The following is an 8,706-nucleotide window of genomic DNA, read 5'->3' on the forward strand; positions in this document are numbered from 1 at the left end:
TCTCTCTTTTGCTAATCTTTCTCTCTCTTCTTCTCTCATCTTCTTTCTCTTTCTCTCTCCTCTCTACAGTCTCTCCCTTCTCTCCTTCTCTCTCCTAGGTCTGTTTCATTACAGTTGGTATCATAGCTTAGGTATTTGGTCCCTTCTTCTTTCTCTTTCCTCACATGCAGTTATATTTTACAAACAAAAAAACTAGTCACACAGGTACAGCAGGGATAGGAGCTATAAGAACCAATGGTGGAGTACCACATGGGACTGACAACCTTTCTTGGAGATCTCACAAAGCTATGGCCAAGTTGGAAGCACTCAAGCCAAATTTAGTAGCTCATCACAAATTTTGAGGTAAAAATTTAGGGATTCCTGGTTCAAGTTGGCTCAGAGGAGTTAGAGAAGAGTAAAACTACTACTACATTTCAAGAAAGACCTTCTTCCTCTTCTTTCCTCAAGCTTGCTTCAGGCTGCCATGGTCTCTCTTTTGATTATATCTCTCATTCCTTGCTCCAAAAGATCTGCAACACCTTGAGGGAAAGCTTCATTGTGCTTTGTTCTATCATTCAAGCACCCTCTTGAGGTGGATTAGTTCAACCATGTGGGAGACATCTTCAGAGAGATTCGTACTGGCTTTCTTGACTCTCACTTGCAAGGTTAGCTCTAGCATAGCTGGCAGCTACAAGATACTCATGCTATGGCCTTTCCTAGTGGGTGGCTTCCTTAGGTTTTAGGCCAAGTGATTCACTTTGTGTTGTACTCGTCGCTGCGTGTGATTCAAGATTACTCACTGTGGGGTTGGTAGGTTAGCTTGGGCATCTGTAAAGAATGGGATTAGAGAGTCTTACATGGAGTTAGCACATGCGAATACCTGGTTACACTGATGGGGTATTAAGGTGTACAAGGACCTGATTAGGGTACCATTTTGATATATACAAATATGTCTCCTCACCTTGACCTTCAGCTCCCATGGCTTCCCCTCTCTCTCTCCCCTCTTTCTCTCTCTTTTCATGTATTTCTCTCTCTTCTCCTAGTCTTTCTCTCTCCTCTGCTCTCTTCTTCTCTCTCTTCTGCAGTCTTCTTCTTTCTCTTCTTTCTCTTAGTTAGATTAGTTAGGTATCCTTCATTATAGTTGGTATTAGATCTTAGTTCTTGATCCTTCCTTTCTCTCTCCATTCCCTTAAATCTAGTCTCATTTTCCAACAACAAACCCTACTTTTGAGGTATACAGGCAGAGATGGCAACTTTCTTGGAAGACACACATGAACTATGGTAGGAGGCTTGGTCAAATCTGAAGTCAAACAGGTACAACAAGGACATGAGCTGTAAGAAGTAGTGATGGAGTATTAGATCATGTTGGCCGCCTTTCTTGGAAATCTCATAGGAGCCACAGGACTTGGAGAGAATTTTGACCACAGTTACTTTTCAAAGGAGAGTCTTCTTCTTCATTCTTGAGGAGCTCCCATGTATTCTCAATCCAATGGAAGAAGGGAGAAATCTTCTTTGTTTCTGCATCACCCATAACAGGAGTTAAGGAATCTTTCGAGCAGCAACATCATAGGCTTGGACCGCTTCTTTAGTTGTGTCAAATGTACCTAGCCAAACTCTTGATCCTTTCTTTGTATCTCGAATTTCTGCTCACGCGGGCTAGTAATAATTTTTCAACAGAAATATTACAGGCAGCCTAGTAAGTCACTCATCTTTTTTGTCCGCAGTTACTAATTTTAATTAAAATGCATTATTGTATGGTGGACTGATGTATAGTTGCTTCTTTCTTTTCCAGATTCTGTTCAATGCTCCTTTGCTGCGGGATGAGCTTTCACATGGCAAGGATCTATAGCTCGCCCTTGGATCTGTGGAGCGCACATCCTCTTCTTTTTTGGTCATGTGATTTATGTAAGCATTTTCTGTGCACTATCTTATTATCATCATTTGTATCTTGCCATGATTGTACCGTTGCTTTCATTATGCGATCTTGTATTTATTTTATGTATCGGTCTTATGGATTCAAGTACACTTTGCATTCATGGAGATGAGCATTGTACACTTTACTGTTACTCTTTTAGGTGGAAAATGTTCCTACAGGGGTTCCTACTGCACTTGAAATCATCTCGCAATAGCTTGATCATTGCATCTTTGCTAACCAAGAGAGAGGGAGCTCTTCTTTCGCCCTACCATCCTAGGTACAAAGGAGTGCAAGACGGGAGAGAGGGAGCTCAAAAAGGGCCCCAAACGAAGATTGTAGAAAAGGACCCCTCCAGTCACCCTGGAGCAGTAATTTACAATCCCACAAGCAGAACACCTTCAAAATTCATGTCTCTGGGTTTCTAAAGGTTATGGATTTTTTCAGTTTGAACATGAGGAAGCGGCTCAGATTGCAATAGAGAAAGTGAATGGCATGCTTATCAATGATAAACATGTTTATGTTGGCCCCTTCATGCAACGACAGGAACAAGATTTGGCAACTACAGGATCTGGCTTCAACAATGTCTACATTTTTTAAAAAAATCTCACAGAATCTACTTCTGAGATGAAGACTTAAAGAAAGTTTTTGGTGCATTTGGACCTATTGGGGGGGAAACCTAGCAGGAGGCACATTACAGCCGAAATCATTGATGACCAGATCTTGCAGCAAGGTTTGCTTCTGAGTTAATCAATGGTTCCATTCCTAAATCGCCTTCCATGCAGTTGCCATAAATTAGGATGTTGGAGGTGCACCGGCCTGGGGGGTTCTGGGCAGTGGTATACTTACCAAGCCCAGCCTAGCCATTGGGCTCATTGAATGTAATCTAGTTCTTTACTCGGCTTCCAAACAGGGCAAAGCAGGTGTTGGCAGAGTTCACAAAATCAATTATGAATGTCCCATTGAACACCCGAGAGTAATGTGTCTCAAGGGCATAAGGGTGATCCTCAGTCCAGAGGGTGACAAAGAGCTCCAATCGTTGCTCTAGGACATCATTAATTATCTCATTGTAGTGATCAATAGCCACTTGGTTCAACTCACCAAGATAAATTCTGAACCAAGCAATGGACATCCTGTAAACATGATGCGCAGATCGGTTGTTGTATGCTCACGTAGTGAATCCCGGAAGGTCCCTAAGAACAATGAACTCTACCTTTTTGCACAAATTACAATGTAAAAAAGCATGAATGACAAGAGCAAGAGACCAATTGGGTTCAATCTTCCCCCATGCCTTGTGTGAGCGCTTCACAAAGCATGTATTTTATGTATATTTCTTCTTCATTCTCAATAATAGACCAATTTACAAAAATATATCAAGCTTTTAGCTTTTGAGTTTGCTTTTACAAAAATAGGAATAAAGCTAATGGACGGTGCCCATAAAGTCTGGCACGCCCAACACAATGTCCAAATAGAAATAACATATCCGTGCGCATAGGCGCATACAAAATAATGATAAATAATCGATGCCTCAATAGACATGACAAAATATAGGCGTAGCGCCTATCAAAATATAATCCATAGGTCGAATACTCGCTAGACTCCAATGCTTTCCTCCGCCACTGCTGCTATCTCTACACATCAACTGAAGCATTCACAATCGTTAGTAAAATAATACAATTAAACCGACAAAAGTGAATACCTAGCAGTCTTCAGCTACATAAATAAATCAACTGGTTAGAAATAAATCCTAACCTTAATTTATTACGAGTGCACACTCTAAACTCATAAACGTTTATTAATTTAATATGTATTTTGCGGAATCACCCACTATGGAATCACCCATGTACACACTAAATTAATGAAACGCCCGAAAAGGATAGGCGTCCCCATCAACTTCTCGCACAAAGAATCCACTTTGTGTATGAGCCCCGGTCATCAAAGTTTACGAAATCCACCATAAAACCTCACAAAATCCACCGTGGCACGGAATCCACCGTGAAATATGCCTCCTGGCATCATACCCCTGGGGTGGGATAGCAATTGACCTCAATTGCTATTAGCTCAATGTGGAGCTAACAGAGTGGGGAAAGCATTTAAGTCTCTAGCGTGCATCCATTGTGCTTCCTCTACAGGATGGTTCTTAAATTTTACTAGATATCTAGAATACCTTTGGCCAGTTCTAGTGGTCATAAAGTCAGTGTCTATGATAGCTTCTGGTTCAAGTATTTCAGTCTCTTCATCTAATAAAGGTGGGTTTTCATAAACAGGGTGGACATGTAATTGGCCTCTAAATGGTCTCAATAAACTAATGTGAAATGTATTGTGAATTTTCCAATGAGATGGTAATTCTAACTTGAATGCATTATCATTAATTTTATGAATGATTCTAAATGGTCCATAGAATCTAGGAGCTAGTTTGACAACTGGATGTCTATCTACACTTTGCAGTCTACGTTTTTCTATTCTCAACCAAATATAATCATCAACTTTGAAATTCATGGCTTGTCTTTTCTTGTTGGCTTGTTTGGTATATGATTGTTGGGCTTTAGCAATCATATCTTTAACTTCATCAAATATACTGTTATGCATACTAGCAATATCATCAGCACTCTGAATTCTATTAGACAAAGATGCAACAGGTGTAGATAATCTATATCCATAAATGACTTCAAACGGTGCTTTCTTTGTAGATGTGTGCGGTGTATTGTTATATGCAAACTGTAATAAATGCAAATGAGTGTCCCATGTCTAAGGTTTAGAGATAGTATATGCACGTAAAAGATCTAGAATAGTGCTGTTTGTGGCTTCTGTTTGTCCATTAGTTTCTGGATGAAATGCAGATGAGAAATCAATCTTTGTGCCTAGATTAGCAAATAGGGTAATCCAAAAATTGTTACAAAATCTAGAATCACGATCTGAAATGATAACTTTTGGCAATCCATGGTTAGTAAAAACAATTTTCAAAAACAATTGTGTTGCTTGTGATGCTGTTAAAGTTTTCTTACATGGAATGAAATATGCTTATTTACTAAATCTATCTACAACTGTCCAAATCATATCATGGTTAGATTTAGTATTTGGTAAACCAGTAATGAAATCCGTAGAAATTTGTTCCCAAGGTTTAGACGGAATAGACAAAGGCATAAGTAATCCATACTGTTTACCATGATGTCTCTTAACTCTTTGACAAATCAAACATTCAGAAACGAAGTTAGATACATCTGCATCCATATGCGGCCAATAAAAATCTTCAGTTAACATACGTAATGTAGATATGATACCTCTATGACCTTGATATGGGGGACAATGAATTTCATTCAAAACAAAAGATCGGAATGGAATAGTAATACACAATCTCTTTTCATAAAAGTCTTGCATAAGTACGGCTCCTATTCCTGATCCACTAGCATCGGTCACTACTAGAAAGAATGGTCTATTAAAGTCAGGCAACTGTAAAACAGGGGCATTGGTTAATGCATGTTTCAGTAAGTCAAAGGATTTCTGTTGATTTTCGGTCCATTGATAAACTATTCATTTCTTGAGAAGTTTGGTTAATGGTAATTCAAGTAATGAAAAATTACATACAAACTTCCTATAGAAACTAGCAAGACCAAGGAATGAGCGTAATTCATGCACGTTTTTAGGAACAAGCCAATTCAATATTGCATCAATTTTCTTAGGATCAACTTTAATTCCATCAGATGATACAATATGACCTAAATACTCAATTTCCGTCTTAAAGAATTCACTCTTTTCAGGATTTGCATACAGTTGATTTTCTTTCAATAACTGAAAAACCAATGACAAATGCTCATAATGTTCTTTCTCATTTTGACTAAACACCAAAATATCATCAAAGAAAACAATTACACAATACTGATATTTCAAAAAGATACGGTTCATCATTCTACTAAAGGTAGCAGGTGCATTAGTCAATCCGAATGGCATGACTAAAAATTCGTAATGACCAAACTAGGTTCTGAATGCAGCCTTGAATATGTCAGATTTATCTAGCCTCACCTGATGATAACCAAACTTAAGGTCAATTTTACTAAATATAGAAGATCCTTGCAGTTTGTCCATAAGGTCATCAACTCTAGAAATAGGATACCTATTCTTTACAGTGATCTTATTTAAAGCTCGGTAGTCAATACACATACGATAAGTATTATTCTTTTTCTTGACTAACAATACAGGTGCACCGAATGGAGAACTGCTAGGTCGAATTAAACCTCTATTTAGTAATTCCTCAACTTGACTTTGGATTTCTTTTTGCTCTATCTGGTTGTGCCTATATGGTGCTTTGCAAGGTGGTTGTGTGCCAGGGATCAAATCTATCTTATGGTCTTCTGGACGTGAAGGAGGTAAACCTGGTGGCATGTCTTCTGCAAAACAATCCTTAAAATATGCAAGAAATTCCTTATGCCTAGGGTGCATATGATTTTCCTTTACTTGCAATTCATTTACCCAAATGAGATAGGATTTACTACTCTTGCGTAATGCACGTTTAGCTTGAGTATGCGAAAGCAGTGGAAAAACATTAGATGCATGCATACCATATAATGTAATAGATTTTCCTTGAAAATTAATATTCATTGTGTGTGTGGAATAATCTATATCTGGATTATGCTGGTGTCGCCAAGGCATACCTAAAATAATGTCACTCGACTGTAATGGAACAACTAAGAAATTTCTTCTTTCAGTGTATTGGCCAATTTGAATCTCTAAGTCTTGCACTTCCTATGTACCATTATACCTAGTGCCTAAAAATGCAGCTTTTATGCGATAATGCGTAGGTACAGCCTGTAATTTCAATTCCTTTACCAATTTTGCTGAAATAAAATCATGAATACTACCGTCATAATGCAAAATAGTATTTTCCTTTCCATGCACCAAACATTTCATAGTCAATAATGAATGTGGAGTACGCATACCTGGTAAAGTATCGAAAATAGTAGTAGTGTCGTCCTCATCTTCAGTGAAATAAAGCATATCCTCATGTTCGTCTTTGTCCATGGCTCCAAGATAGTTGATATGAGCTGGTGGCTTCTTTGAATGACAATTTGCTGCGAGATGTCCAGGCTGGTGGCATTTATAGCATACTATTGGCTTGGCTTTGGTTACATTATTTGCAATGGCGGGAAGTCTAGGTACATTTGGATTTGCTTGTGGAATAGGCTTAGGATTTGGATTGACATTGGATGGTAATGCAGGTGGTTTAGCCCAATTCTTGCGGAAAGATGATGAAGAGAAACGACCTGGATTAAATCTTCTAAAATTGGAATTGAATTGTTTAGATCCATAATTACCATTGGCTTGGAATTGCTGTGGTCGTCTGTCTCTACCTCATAGCTTATCTTCAGTGTCGTGAGCTAGTAAAATGGCGTCTTCAAGAGTAGCAGGCTTGAACATGTTAACTTCAGCGTAGTAATGTCCAAGAAGTCTAGACATATACTTTCGCTTATGTGTCGCCTCTGGTACGTCTTCAAGCATGCGTAGCTGGAGGAGTGCATTCCAAAAACGCTCTGTATACTGAGGTATAGGCTCACGATCCCGTTGTTGAATTAGATCCCATTGCTTGATAGCCTTCTCATGAAATTGCGGTGGAAGGAAATTCTGCATGAACTTCTTCTTGAAATCTTCCCAAGTAGCAGGACATTCTATGCTCTTGCGTACTACAGTCCACCAAAGTGATGCTCTGTCTACCAAATGATTAGTAACACACTTGATTTTATCTTTTTCTGGATAAGTTTCCTCATGGAAATAGTCATTAAACTGACTAATGAATGCTAGAACAGTCTTTCCTTCTCGTATGCCATTGAAAGTACGAAATTTGAAACTTCGTCTACTTATCTTTGATTCCTTGCGAATGGTTTGAGCTTCAAGAGTGGCGTCGATAGTATGTCGAATCAAATCTTCAGCTTGAGGTTCTTCTTTGTCGGTAGACGCTCTTTGTAATTTTGCCAATTGCGCTTGCAATGCTTGCCTAGCCCTTCGTTCTTCTTCCAATTGCATCATGATTAAGTCCAGCTTTTACTCCATCGTAGGTTTAGGTAGGTCGTCTTCAGCCATAGGATCATCCATATGTGGTTCCGTCATCCTGTAAAACTCAAAAGACCTTTCTCACTCAAAATCACGTTAGCGGGATGAGCGTAGCTCAAATTCGAGGTTACAAGGCTATGTGTTTTTGGGTATTTCTTTCTCAATCTTCAGAAAATCTGCGATTTTTTCTTCTTCGTATGCTGAAAATACTTCAGCAAACCTGCGTATGGGTAGAATACCTTCCAACGAACAACTTTGCAGTTCGGAGTTTCTGCACAGGAACAGCCCTTCTAGGAGTTTTGAGCACAAGTCAGTTCTGACTCCAGTTGACTAGTCTGACTTGCAGAGTTGCAGACTTAGGTGACTTGCAGAGTTGCAGAACTTAGCCGACTTAGTGAACTTGCAGAACTTGATCACAGATGACTTGCAGAACTTGATTTCTGAGGGCGGGACCTGGAGTTGGTGACCAGAGGTGATTTGTTTGACTTGATTAAAGCTTAATGAATTAAGCTTAATTGCTTAAGCTTGAGAGGAGGGCATTACTTCAGAAAAACGGCGCAGTCGTGGGGGGGGAGGGGGCATTTTTTCCGCCACGTGGAAAAATCGGAGGTACTCTGATACCAGGCGGATTGATTTGTAGCTTCTAACGAAGCTTCTAAGCTTATTCTTAAGCTTTTTGAAAGAAAGAATTATAAAAATAATAGAGCTTATCTCTCTTTGTTGACGACTTGATAATGGAGATGAAGGAGTGGTCCTCCGCCTGTATTGCCTGG

At 39.1% G+C, this 8,706-nt stretch overlaps 1 pseudogene; it reads left to right on the plus strand.

The window, feature by feature from the left end:
* Nucleotides 1-2,491, plus strand: part of LOC148018799 (uncharacterized) — a 35,426-nt pseudogene extending 32,935 nt beyond the window's left edge.
* Nucleotides 2,492-8,706: the final 6,215 nt, after the last annotated feature.

Source organism: Lygodium microphyllum, chromosome 20, assembly GCF_053477565.2.
Source record: "Lygodium microphyllum isolate KBCC chromosome 20, Lygodium_microphyllum_v1.1.10, whole genome shotgun sequence".
Taxonomy (NCBI): Eukaryota; Viridiplantae; Streptophyta; class Polypodiopsida; order Schizaeales; family Lygodiaceae; genus Lygodium; species Lygodium microphyllum.